This window comes from Piliocolobus tephrosceles, chromosome X, assembly GCF_002776525.5.
Source record: "Piliocolobus tephrosceles isolate RC106 chromosome X, ASM277652v3, whole genome shotgun sequence".
NCBI lineage: Eukaryota > Metazoa > Chordata > Mammalia > Primates > Cercopithecidae > Piliocolobus > Piliocolobus tephrosceles.
In genome coordinates this window covers 95,195,684-95,209,802 of record NC_045455.1, presented here as the reverse complement: position 1 = coordinate 95,209,802, position 14,119 = coordinate 95,195,684, and positions in this window count along the sequence as shown.

The following is a 14,119-nucleotide window of genomic DNA, read 5'->3' as shown; positions in this document are numbered from 1 at the left end:
CCTCCCAAAGTGCTGGGATTACAGGCTTGAGCCACCGCGCCCGGCCGGAAGCTTTATGTTTTAAAATGTACTCAGAATTTTTTTTTCCTCACTCCTTAAACGAAGACTAATTCAAGATGGATTAGAGACTTAAATGTTAGACCTAAAACCATAAAAACCCTAGAAGAAAACCTAGGTAATACCATTCAGGACATAGGCATGGGGCAAGGACTTCATGTCTAAAACACCAAAAGCAACAGCAACAAAAGCCAAAATTGACAAATGGGATCTAATTAAACTAAAGAGCTTCTGCACAGCAAAAGAAACTGCCATCAGAGTGAACAGGCAACATACAGAATGGGAGAAAATTTTTGCAATCTACTCATCTGACAAAGAGCTAATATCCAGAACCTACAAAGAACTCAAACAAATTTACAAGAAAAAAAAAAAACCCATCAAAAAGGGGGCAAAGGATATGAACAGATGCTTCTAAAAAGAAGACATTCATACAGCCAACAGACACATGAAAAAATGCTCACCATCACTCACTATCACAGAAATGCAAATCAAATCCACAATGAGATACCATCTCACACTAGTTACAATGGCAATCATTAAAAAGTCAGGAAACAACAGGTGCTGGAGAGGATGTGGAGACATAGGAACACTTTTACACTGTTGGTGGGACTGCAAACTAGTTCAAACATTGTGGAAAACGGTGTGGCGATTCCTCAAGGATCTAGAACTAGAAATACCATTTGACCCAGCCATCCCATTACTGGGTATATACCCAAAGGATTATAAATCATGCTGCTATAAAGACACATGCACACGTATGTTTATTGCGGCACTATTCACAATAGCAAAGACTTGGAATCAACCCAAATGTCCATAAGTGACAGATTGGATTAAGAAAATGTGGCACATATACACCATGGAATACTATGCAGCCATAAAAAAGGATGAGTTCATGTCCTTTGTAGGGACATGGATGCAGCTGGAAACCATCATTCTCAGCAAACTATTGCAAGAACATAAAACCAAACACTGCATGTTCTCACTCATAGGTGAGAACTGAACAATGACATCACTTGGACACAGGAAGGGGAACATCACACACTGGGGCCTATTGTGGGGAGGGGGGAGGGGGGAGGAATAGCATTAGGAGATATACCTAATGTAAATGATGAGTTAATGGGTGCAGCACACCAACATGGCACATGTATACATATGTTACAAACCTGCTGGTTGTACACATGTACCCTAGAACTTGAAGTATAATAATAGAACAAAACAAAACAAAAAAAACATATTCACACAGTACAAGATATGGAGTGTCAGTCCCCAGGGGTAGCCAGCATACTCGTGTGTCCTGGAAGAAATGTCCTAGGCATATACAACACACATGCTTTACATAAATGTGATATTAAACATACTATCTGGCAACTTACTCTCATTTAGAATTTATTTCTAAGACATTTTTACATATGGAGTAAACACTGACTTTCCTTGTACTTATCGTTGCATGTGAGGCTATTTCTCCAGGGAAAATTCTTAGAAATGGATTACTTAGCCATTTGTGTTTACAATTGATACATTTTACCAAACTCTCAAAAAGTTATATTACTGCATAACAACAGTGTATATATGACAGACAATTTCCTATAAATTCCTAATCCTTGCTACAACCTAGGTGAAAGCCAGTATTTCAGTACTGTGTTAATGTGCTTCTCTTGATGTGAAAGACTGAACACTTTCCCTTATTGATGGTAATGATATTTACAGCTCCTCAAAGAATGGTACAGATTAGAAACACAGGCTCTCCCTTTATTAATTACAAAACCATTAATTTAAAAAAATGTATAGGCCAAGTGCAGTGGCTCACACCTGTAATCTCAGCACTTGGGAGGCCAGGTGGGCGGGTCACGAGGTCGGGAGATCAAGACCATCATGGCCAACATGGTGAAACCCTGTCTCTACTAAAAATACAACAATTAGCTGGGCATGCTGGCGTGTGCCTGTAATCTCAGCTACTTGGGAGGTTGAGGCAGGAGAATCGCTTGAACCAGGGAGTCGGAGGTTGCAGTGAACTGAGATTGTGCCACTGCGCTCCAGCCTGGTGACAGAGCGAGACTGCATCTCAAAAAAAAAAAAAAGTATAATATTTCTAACTTTGATAACTTGTTTTTAAAGATGTTCTCACTGACAATACTGTTTCCTGACACTTTTATCCATGGTATATCATTTGCCTTTTTTATTTTTTGGTCTAAAGCTACAAAGGTGACAGATATTTGAGGAAATAAATACTTTTCTTCGGAAACTATTTACTCCTTCTGCATTGCCCAGCAGTTATCCTGTATTTTAGAATATTGTTTTTAGGGCTAAGACTGTAACAAAAGAAAAATAAATAATCCAGTACTAAAGAAAAATCTCTAAAAATGATCTTTAACTTACGAACGTAATTGAATACATGTAGAAATAATGGGTTAACCATCCGTCTCAGAGCCCACTGTTAAATAAAACTAGAAGACTTTAAGGGAAACCGGAGGATAAGTCTCAATAATCCCATGCAGCTATAACTGGCAATAATGAACAGCCAAGCTAACATTAAACAGCACTATATTACATATTATAATTACAACAGAGACTAAGAGCTCAGGTGTGCTGGGTTTGAGTCAGACTTACCTACCATTCCCATCCCTCCCAGCCACCCCTCCTCTTCCCGCTGCCTACCACCAGCTCTTCAGGCCAATCTCATACTTAAATCTAAAAAGAATGCTACAGAATTCACTTCTCATATCCCAAATTATGTATATCTAGCACACATCACACGTTATATCCATGAGGGCGTGTATACTTTTAGAGATTTTCAAGAACTCCAAGTATTTTTTTTTATTTTCTCCCCATAAAATATTCTCCTAAGCATGCTTTCCCTATTAGACTTACCTGCTGTCTTACGAGACACCTTAAAATTGGTCTTCTGGATGGGCGTGGTGGCTCACGCCTGTAATCCCAGCACTTTGGGAGGCCGAGGCAGGCAGATCACGAGGTCAGGAGATCGAGACCATCCTGGCAAACACGGTGAAACCCTGTCTCTACTAAAAATACAAAAAAAAATTAGCCGGGCGTGGTGGCGGGCGCCTGTAGTCCCAGCTTCTAGAGAGGCTGAGGCAGGGGAATGGCGTGACCCTGGGAGGCAGCGGAGCTTGCAGTGAGTGGAGATTGCACCACTGCACTCCAGCCTGGGCGACAGAGCAAGACTCTGTCTCGAAAAAAAAAAAAAAAATGGTCTTCAAAAGGCAGGCATTCTACAATAAGAAGAAGAACAAGACGAGAAGTTCAACCCGGAAAAAAAAAACAACGAAAGTAATCAAAACTATATCTGTGATCGTGTGTGTCTCCTATAATGGAATTCTGTGTATTTCTCTCACCATCCTGCCCTAACAGTGAGAGGAGTCCAATCCACTAAGCCTGAACACTTACTCTTTTTTTTTTTTGAGACAGAGTCTCGCTCTGTTGCGAGTTCAAGACCAGCCTGACCAACATAGAGAAGCCCCATCTCTACCAAAAATACAAAAATTAGCCGGTTGTGGTAGAATGCACCTGTAGTTCCAGCTACTCAAGAAGCTGAGGTGGGAGGGCCCCCACTGCACTCCAGCCTGGGTGACAGAGTGAGACTCTGTCTCAAACCAACAACCAAACAAACCCAAAACAGTCATTTTAGCCTTGTTCTTGATTTTAGGGAGGAAAGAATTAGGTTTTTTACCATTAAATATGATTTTAGCAGTAGGTTTTTCATAGGTGTACTTTGTCAGGTCAACGAAGTTTCCTTTTATCCCTACTTTGCTGAGAGTTTTTATTAGGATTGGAGGTCGGATTTTGTCAGATGCTTTTATCTACATCTACTGAGATGATCATGATTTTGTGTGTGTGTGTGTTGGGGGTGCGGGGGTAATAAGGTCAATTAGAGTGATTTGCAAATGCTAACCCAACCTTGCATTCAAGGGATAAACTCCATTTGAGCATGATGTTGTAATGTTGCTATATATTGTAGGGAGTCAAATAAAACTTTAATGTTTAAAGTTCTGCATCTATGTTCATAAAGGATATTGTTCTATAGATTTTTCTTGTAGTCTTTTTAAAGTTTTCATATCAGGATAATAGTGGCTTCTTACAATGAGTTGGGCAGCATTCTCTCCTCTTCAATTTTCTGTTGAGTTTATATAGAATTGGTGTTATTCCAGAAATGTTTGGTAAAATTCACTAATGAAACTGTCTGGGCCTGGAGTCTTCCTTGCGGGAAGGTTTTTAACTACAAATCCAATTATTTAACATATAAGTCCATTCAGTTTATGTTTCTTCAGTGGCCTTTGGTACTTTGTGTTTTTCAAGGAATTTGTCTATGTTATCTAAGTTGTCCAATTTATTGGAGTAAAGTCATTAATATTTTGTTATATTTTTAAAATCTGTAAACATTTTAATAATGCCATTTTACTAATTTCTGATCACAGTAATTCAGGTCTTCTTGCTTCCTGATTATTCTGGCCAGAGATTTATCAATTTTATTGATGTTCAGATATAACCTTTTTTTTTCTATTGTTTTACTTTTCTAGTATCATTGGTTTCTGCTCTAATCTTTATTGCTTTTCCAAACCCCACCTTACTTTAAGGCAGACAGCTTTTTAAAAAACTTTCAGGCCAGGCACAGTGGCTCACATCTGTAATCCCAGCACTTCGGGAGGCTGAGGCAGGTGCATCACCTGAGGTCAGGAGTTCGAGACCAGCCTGACCAACATGGAGAAACCCCCGTCTCTACTAAAAATACAAAATTAGCCAGGCATGGTGGCGCATGCCTGTAATCCCAGTTACTTGGGAGGCTGAGGCAGGAGAATCACTTGAATCCAGGAGGCAGAGGTTGCAGTGAGCAGAGATTGCGCCATTGCACTCCAGCCTGGGTAACGAGCGAAACTCCGTCTCAAAAAAAAAAAAAAAAAGTCATGTTCCCCTTTTCGCTTGCAAGCTTTATGTCAAGAAGTTTGTTGTCACTCCTTCCTTGGACTTCCTGTACACTTATCTTTTTCTCCATCTCCTTTACAATATATATATATATATTTTTTTTTTAAATACCAAGTCTTGCTCTGTTGCCCAGGCTGGAATGCAGTGGCTCAATCTCGGCTCACTGTAACCTCTGCCTCTTGAGTTCAAGCGATTCTCCTGCCTCAGCCTCTCAAGTAGCTGGGATTACAGGTGTGCACTACTGCACCTGGCTAATTTTTGTATTTTTAGTGGAGACAGGGTTTCGCCATGTTGGTCAGACTGGTCTTGAGCTCCTGACCTTTGGTGATCCGCCTGCCTCAGCTTCCCAAAGTGCTAGGATTACAGACATGAGTGACCGCACCAGCCCAATTCATTGTTTTCAACAGGAACCCAGGCATGGCATTTGAAAGGAGGGGCATATCCTTAATTTCAACAAAGGATTGGAGATGAGGACAGACAGCAGCTTAGGTGTTGTGAAGGTGAAGGGGATCCAGAGTGATGAGATTCCATGTCATCAGGGTGTATGAGGCTAGGTCACAGATGGGGATGCTGATGGAGGAGGACCTGAAAGCAGAAGGCTACTGCAGGGAGGAAAAGGTATGAGTTATCTCGATGAATAGGAAATTACACCAATTCAATCAACATAGCATGGTGTTATGAGCTGAACTGTGTCCCACAAAATTCTATAGTATGTTGAAGTCCTAACCTCCATTACCTCAGAATGTAACTGTCTTTGGAAACAGATCTTTAAAGGTGGTAATTAAGTTAAAATTAGACAGTTGTGGTGGTCCTTAATCGAATATGGCTGGTAGCCTTTTAAGAGGAAATTTGGAAATACAAATTGACACTAGACTGGTGCATGAACACAGACAACCATGGGAAGAGAGTGAGATGGTCATCTGAAAGCAGAGAGGTGTGTAACAGATTCTTACCAAAGAATCAAGGAAACCAATCCACCCTTCAGAACTGTGGAAAAATAAATGTCTGTTGTTTAAGCCACCTAGACTGTGGTACTGTTACAGCAGCCCTAGCCAACTAATACACATGATAAGATTGCTGGGGGCTAGGCACGGTGGTTTACACTGGTACTTTCAGCACTGTGGGAGGCCAAGGCAGGAGGATCAGGGGTTTGAGACCAGCCTGGGCAACATAACTAGATCCTGTCTCCACAAAAAAATTAAAATAAAAAAAATTAACCAGGCGTGGTAGTGGGCCTGTAGTCTCAGCTACGGCAGAAGGATTGCTTGAGTCCAGGAATTCCAGATTACAGCAAGCTATTATTGTGCTTGTAAATTGCCACTGCACTTCAGCCTAGGCAACATAGTGAGACTTGGTGTCAAAAAATTTTTTTCTTTAATAAAACATTTAAAAATAAAGATTGCCGGGAAGTGTTGAGTTCTGAGTGATTGTGATCATGAATTTCAACAGAAAGTAATAACCCTACTTAAGTGATTTTTTTCCAGCAGCAAGCTTGGTTTCAAACAAAGAAAAGCAAATGGTAGGGTTCATCCCAGGGAACTTTCCAATGAATATATTGGAGAGACAGTCACTGAAGCTACTTGCATTATCCCATGTAAATCATAAAACACCCTCCAAGCCAGAAAATTAGAAGTCATCTGATTGATCACAAACTTATGTTAATTCTACCTTTTAACCCCCTTAAGCTTCTACCATCCAAATTCAATACTTAGCTGGATTACCACACTAGCCATATGTTCTATTCCCAGTCTCTACCTCCACCAAGCCACTTCCATCATACATTTTTTTTCTTTTTTTTGAGATGGAGTTTCGCAGGCTGGCGTGATCTCAGCTCACCGCAACCTCTGCCTCCTGGGTTCAAGCGATTCTCCTGCCTCAGCCTCCTGAGTAACTGGGATTACAGGCATGCACCACCAAGCCTGGCTAATTTTTTTGTATTTTTAGTAGAGACAGCGTTTCTCCATGTTGGTCAGGCTGGTCTTGAACTCCCAACCTCAGGTGATCTGCCTGCATTGGCCTCCAAAAGTGCTAGGATTGCAGACATGAGCCACTACACCTGGCCGTCTTTATTATTATTATTATTATACTTTAAGTTCTGTGATACATGTGCAGAACATGCAGATTTGTTACATGTGTATACATGTGCATGGTGGTTGGCTGCACCCATCAACCCATCATCTACATTAGGTATTTCTCCCAATGCTATCCCTCCCCTAGGCCCCTACCCCAACAGGCCCCAGTGTGTGATGTTCCCCTGCCTGTGTTCATGTGTTCTCATCGTTCAACTCCCACTTACAAGTGAGAATATGTAGTGTTTGGTTTTCTGTTCCTGTGTTAGTTTGCCGAGAATGATGGTTTCCAGCTTCATCCATGTCCCTGCAAAGGACATGAACTCATCCTTTTCATGGCTGCATAGTATTCCATGGTATATATGTGCCACATCTCCTTCATCCAGTCTATCATTGATGGGCATTTGGGTGGGTTCCAAGTCTTTGCTATTGTGAATAGTGCTGCAATAAACATACGTGTGCATGTGTCTTTATAGCAGCATGATTTATAATCCTTTGGGTATATACCCAGTAATGGGATTGCTGGGTCAAATGCTATTTCTGGTTCTAGATCCTTGAGGAATCACCACACTGTCTTCCACAATGCTTAAGCTAATTTACACTCCCACCAACAATGTAAAAGAGTTCCTATTTCTCCACATCCTCTCCAGCACCTGTTGTTTGCTGACTTCTTAATGATCACCATTCTAACTGGCTTGAGATGGTATCTCATTGTGGTTTTGATTTGCATTTCTCTAATGACCAGTGGTGATGAGCTTTTTTTCTTATGTTTGTTGGCTGCATACATGTCTTCTTTTGAGATGTGTCTATTCATAGCCTTCACCCACTTTTTGATGGGGTTGATTTTTTTTCTTGTAAATTTGTGTAAGTTCCTTGTAGATTCTGGATATTACCCCTTTGTCAGATGGATAGATTGCAAAAATTTTCTCCCATTCTGTAGGTTGCCTGTTCACTCTGATGGTAGTTTCTTTTGCTGTGCAGGCGCTCACTAGTTTAATTAGATCCCATTTGTCAATTTTGGCTTTTGTTGCCATTGCTTTTGGTGTTTTAGTCATAAAGTCTTTGCCCATGCCTGTATCCTGAATGGTATTGCCTAGGTTTTCTTCTAGAATTTTTATGGTTTTAGGTCTTACATTTAAGTCTTTAATCCATCTTTTTTTTTTTTTTTTGAGATGGAGTCTCGCTCTGTCGCCCAGGCTGGAGTTGGAGTGTAGTGGCGCGATCTCGGCTCACTGCAAGCTCTGCCTTCCAGGTTCATGCCATTCTCCCGCCTCAGCCTCCTGAGTAGCTGGCACTACAGGTGCCCGCCACCACACCCAGCTAATTTTGTTTTTGTATTTTTAGTAGAGACAGGGTTTCACTGTGTTAGCCAGGATGGTCTCAATCTCCTGACCCTGTGATCCGCCTGCCTCGGCCTCCCAAAGTGCTGGGATTACAGGTATGAGCCACCGTGCCCGGCCTTTAATCCATCTTGAGTTAATTTTTGTATAAGGTGTAAGGAAGGGGTCCAGTTTTCTGAACATAGCTAGCCAGTTTTCCCACCATTTATTAAATAGGGAATCCTCTCCCTATTGTTTGTTTTTGTCAGGTTTGTCAAAGATCAGATGGTTGTAGATGTGTGACATTATTTCTGAGGCCTCTGTTCTGTTCCATTGGTCTATACATCTGTTTTGGTACCATTACCAATGCATTTCTTTTTTTTCTTTCTTTCCTTTTTAAAGAGATGGGATCTTGTTCTGTTGCCCAGGCTGCAGTGCTATGGTACAGTCACAGTTCACTGCAGCCTCCAACTCCTGGGCTCAAGCAATCCTCCTGTCTAGGCCTCCTAAGTAGGTAGGATTACAGGTGTACCACCATGCGTGGCTTCATCGTGTTTTTCATTATTCCACTAATTAAGAATTTTCAATGGCTCCACATTGCTGATACCTTTTTATAAAAGCTACACTTCTTTTTCTTTTTTTCTTTTTTTTTTTTTTTGAGACGGAGTCTCACTCTGTCGCCCAGGCTGGAGTGCAGTGGCCTGATCTCAGCTCACTGCAAGCTCCGCCTCCCAGGTTTACGCCATTCTCCTGCCTCAGCCTCCCAAGTAGCTGGGACTACAGGCGCCCGCCACCTCGCCCGGCTAGTTTTTTGTATTTTTTAGTAGAGACGGGGTTTCACCATCTTAACTAGGATGGTCTCGATCTCCTGACCTCGTGATCCACCCGTCTCGGCCTCCCAAAGTGCTGGGATTACAGGCTTCAGCCACTGCGCCCGGCCAAAAGCTACACTTTTTATAGTGTCATGCAAGACCTTTCATGTTCTAGTTCCTGCCTACTTCTTCAGCCTTTTCTCTCTTTTCTTCCCCATTCTCAAATATCCTACCCTGTAACAATACTAAAATACTATCAACTTCTTAAACAATCACAAGATCGTTCCTTCTGCCTGTAATTCCTGCCACCCACTTGCTGGCCAGGCAAACTATGAATTTGCTCAAGGATCACTTCTTATGAAACTTTTCCTGCCTACTCAGGCAAGGTTGAGAAATGGCACTTTCCCTCACTCAACAATTGGATAAAACAGAGCCCCAGGACCTCTATTACAGATATGAGACAGGGACTGTGCATAACGCCCAGGTTGGCATTGATGTTTTGTTACATGTGTAATTATGAACATCTCTCGGTGGCCAATTAGCCTCTGTTGACAAAAAAGATCAAGAACTATGATGGCTATAATGCTAACAGTTATAGGTTTTCAAAGAGAAAAGTTACATGTTTCAACGACACTGCCTTCGCCAATGGCTGTATTTTCTGTGCAGCACCCAGAGTGCTATGTTAAAACAAGCATGGTCTTTAGTAAGCCTAGTCCTATGTTATACATTTACTGCTTATGGGAATGTTGCTGATATTTCTGAGCCTCAGTTTCACATCTGTAGTGTGAGGATATCTATTTTACAAGATTATTTTAAAACTTAAAGATGATAATTGTACATTACAATGCCTATCTTCTCATTTGTTGCCTTTAATTTCTTCATACTTGTCGTTTTATTTTGGCATCCTTTTGCTTCTCAAGCGTCCTCTGAGATTCAAGTTAACCATTACCATTTTACAAATTCCAAATTCCAAGGTTTCTGACTCATACATAGACTAGATTAATAATAGTAGTAACGCTTAAGCAGGTCCCCCTGGCAATCTTTCTCCACCTTTCTCCTCAACAGTATCAGCTGCCAGTATTTCCAGGTATGAAAAGCTCAGAGATATTATTATAATCACCTATTAATTTACTTTTTGAGACAGTGTCTCGCTCTGTCACCCAGGCTGGGGTACAATGGCACAATCTTGTCTCACTGCAACCTCCACCTCCCGGGTTCAAGCAATTCTCCTGCCTCAGCCTCCTGAGTAGCTGGGACTACAGGTGTGTGCCACCACGCCTGGCTAATTTTTCTACTTTTAGTAGAGATGGGGTTTCACCATGTTAGACAGGCTGGACTCAAACTCCTGGCCTCAAGTTATCCATCCACCTCGGTCTCTCAAAATGCTGGGATTACAGGCGCGAGCCACCGTGCCTGTTCGGAGGTATTAAATTGCCCATATGCACCAGACATTTCTGTGAGCAATGAAAAGAATTCAACAAGTATTTATATACTAACAAGAATATGACACATTAATAAAATAGTTAACTTGGTTAAGCAACTGTGAAATGCTTATTACACTTCAGGCACTTTGTTAAAAGATAATGCATACTTTTTTTTTTTTTTTTTTGAGTCTTGCTCTGTCGCCCAGGCTGGTGTGCAAATGGCTCAATCTCTGCTCACTGCAACCTCCATCTCCTCCCAGGTTCAAGCAATTCTCCTGCCTCAGCTGCCGGAGTAGCTGGGACTAGAGGCCCACGCCACCATGCCCAGCTAATTTTTGTATTTTTAGTAGAGCCAGGATTTTGCCATGTTGGCCAGTCTGGTCTCGAATGCCTGACCTCAGGTGATCCACCTGCTTTGGCCTCCCTAAGTGCTGGGATAACAAGTGTGACCCATTGTGCCTGGCATGAATAATCATTTTTAAAAACCCAATGGGTGTTGGCCAGGCACGGTGGCTCACGCCTGTAATCCCAGCACTTTGGGAGGCTGAGGCAGGTGGATCATGAGGTCAGGAGATCAGACCATCTTGGTTAACACGCTGAAACTCCATCTCTACTAAAAATACAAAAAATTAGCTGGGCATGGTGGTGAGCGCCTGTAGTCCCAGCTACTCAGGAGGCTGAAGGCAGAATGGCATAAACCTGGAAGGCGTAGGTTGCAGTGAGCCGTGATGGTCCCACTGCACTCCAGCCTGGGCGACAGAGCAAGACTCCATCTTAAAAAAAAAAAAAAAATGTGTCTTCACTATAGCCTATACAAATTGCAGCTATTAAAATGTGAATGGGAGCTGGGCATAGTGGCTCATGCCTGTAATCCCAGCACTTTGGAAGGCCAAGGCAGGTGGATGGCTTGAGCCCAGGAGTTGGAGACAGGCCTGGGCAACATGGCTAACCTTGTCTCTACAAAAAAAATACAAAAATCAATTGAGCACGGAGGTCGAGGCTGCAGTAAGGCAAGATCGCACCACTGCAATCCAGCCTGAGCAACAGAGCAAGACCCTGTCTCAAAAAAAAAAAAAAAGTGAATCGTCTAACAAAATATAGTAATTTTTGTTAATGAGGAAAAACATTTAATGCTGGCAAATGAGACTGCCACTCTCATACATTAGTCTTGAAATTTTGCACTACCTTTCTGGAAAGCCATTTCTCATCAGGATATTTAAATGTTACAATCTAGCTTTCGGCTCTAAATTCTAGCTATCTATCTCAATACATTTTTGATTCATTTCATTTTAGAGACAGGGTCTCACTATGTTGCCCAGGCTGGTCTCACACCCTTGGCATCAAGCAATCCTCCTACCTCAGCCTCCCGAAGTGCTGGGATTTCAGGCTGAGTCACCACACACAACAACAACAACAACAACAACAACAACAAAAACAGAGACATTGTTCTATTCCCCAGCAACAACAACAACAACAACAAAAACAGAGACATTGTTCTATTCCCCAGCCTGGAATATAGTGGCACAATCACAGCTCACTGCAGCCTCAAGCTCCTGGGCTCAATATGTCAATATATTTTCAAAAAGTATATGTATACAAGGAGATTAAAACCAAAAAAATGAAGATTATCTCATTAATGAGAAATATCTCAGTGAATAATGGGTTGAATTTTTTTTCTATATATTTTGCAAACTTCTACTAAATGTATGTGTAACAGTCAACAAGATTTCTTTTTTGGCGGGGGTTAATCCATCACTGCAAGCACTTATCCTTTCTTTGTGTTACAAACAATCCAATTATAGTCTCTTAGCTATTTTTTTCTTGAGACAGGGTCTTCCTCGGTGGTCCAGTCTGGAGTGTCGTGGCACAACCACAGCTCACTGCAGCCTCAACCTCCCCAGCTCAAGCCATCCTGCCTCAGTCTCCCAAGCAGCTAGGACTACAGGTGTACACCACGGGCCTGGCTAATTTTTTAATTTTTTTGTAAAGGTCTCACTATGTTGCCCTAGCTGGTCTCCAATTCCTAGGTTTCCCAAAGTGTGGGGATTGCAGGCATTAGCTACTGCGCCAGGCTATCTTTCAGCTATTTTTATTTATTTTTGTTTTTTTGAGATGGAGTCTTGCTGTCGCCAGCTTGGAGTGCAATGGCACAATCTCAGCTCACTGCAATCTCTGACTCCCTGGTTCAAGCGATTCTCCTCCTGCCTCAGCCTCCCAAGTAGCTGGAATTAAAGGCATGTGCCACCATGCCCAGCTAATTTTTTAAGAGAGATGGGGTTTCACCATGTTGGCCAGGATGCTCTTGATCTCCTGACCTTGTGGTCCGCCCAACTCAGCCTCCCAAAAGTGCTGGGATCACAGGCGAGAGCCACCGTGCCTGGCCTCAGCTATTTTTAAGTATACAATAAATTATTGTTGACCATACTCACCCAAGATTTCCATATTATACAGCAATTCAATCTCAAGTCCTTCTCATCACTGGCTGTAACTTTGGACAGTTCCTTAAAATGTTTCCTCAAATATAAAATAGTTCCAACCATACAGAGTGCTGTATACTGTGTCACCAAATGCATATTGTACAGGGTGCTGTATTACACTGCTATATACAGTATGTCTTTAGTAACAAAGTATTTGACTATTTTTATTATATTCAGAAAGCAAACATCTTCAACTGGTAAATTATATGGCATAATACTTTCAAAAAAGGTATTTTTATTTATATAATTTTTTCTCTTTGAGATGGCGTCTCACTCCCATCACGCAGGCTAGAGAGCAGTGGCACGATCTTGGCTTACTGCAACCTCCACCACCTGGGTTCGAGCAATTCTCCTTCCTCAGCCTCCTGAGTAGCTGGGATTACAGGCGTGCACGACTACACCTGGCTTTTTATTTATTTATTTATTTTTTTGCTAATATTTATATTTTTTGTAGAGACAGGGTTTCACCATGTTGGCCAGGCTGGTCTCGAACTCCTGACCTCAGGTGATCCAAGAGCCTAAGCCTCCCAAAGTGATGGGTTTAAGAAGTGAGCCACCCTGTGGGCCTCAGCCATACAATTTTGACAAAGTTCTTTGTGTCTCTTCTCAGTTAATCCTGGTTTCTCCTTTATTCTTGTTCCCAGAGGCAGTTCTGATTTTTTTCCCCGCCTAAATTTTCTTTTTCAGACGGAGTCTTGCTCTGTCGCCCAGGCTGGTGTGCAGTGACACAATCTTGGCTCACTGCAGCTTCCACCTCCTGGGTGCAATCGATTCTCTTGCCTCAGCCTCCTGAGTAGCTCGGATTACAGGTCTCGTCACCACACCTAGCTAATTTTGCGTATTTTCAGTAGAGACAGGGTTTCACCATGTTGGCTGGGCTTGTCTTGAACTCCTGGCCTCAAGTGATCTGCCCGCCTCAGCCTCCCAAAGTGCTGGGATTACAGGTGTGAGCCACCCGACTGGCCATATATTATTATTATTTTGGATAGGGTCTCGCTATGTTGCCCAATTTGGACTCAAGCA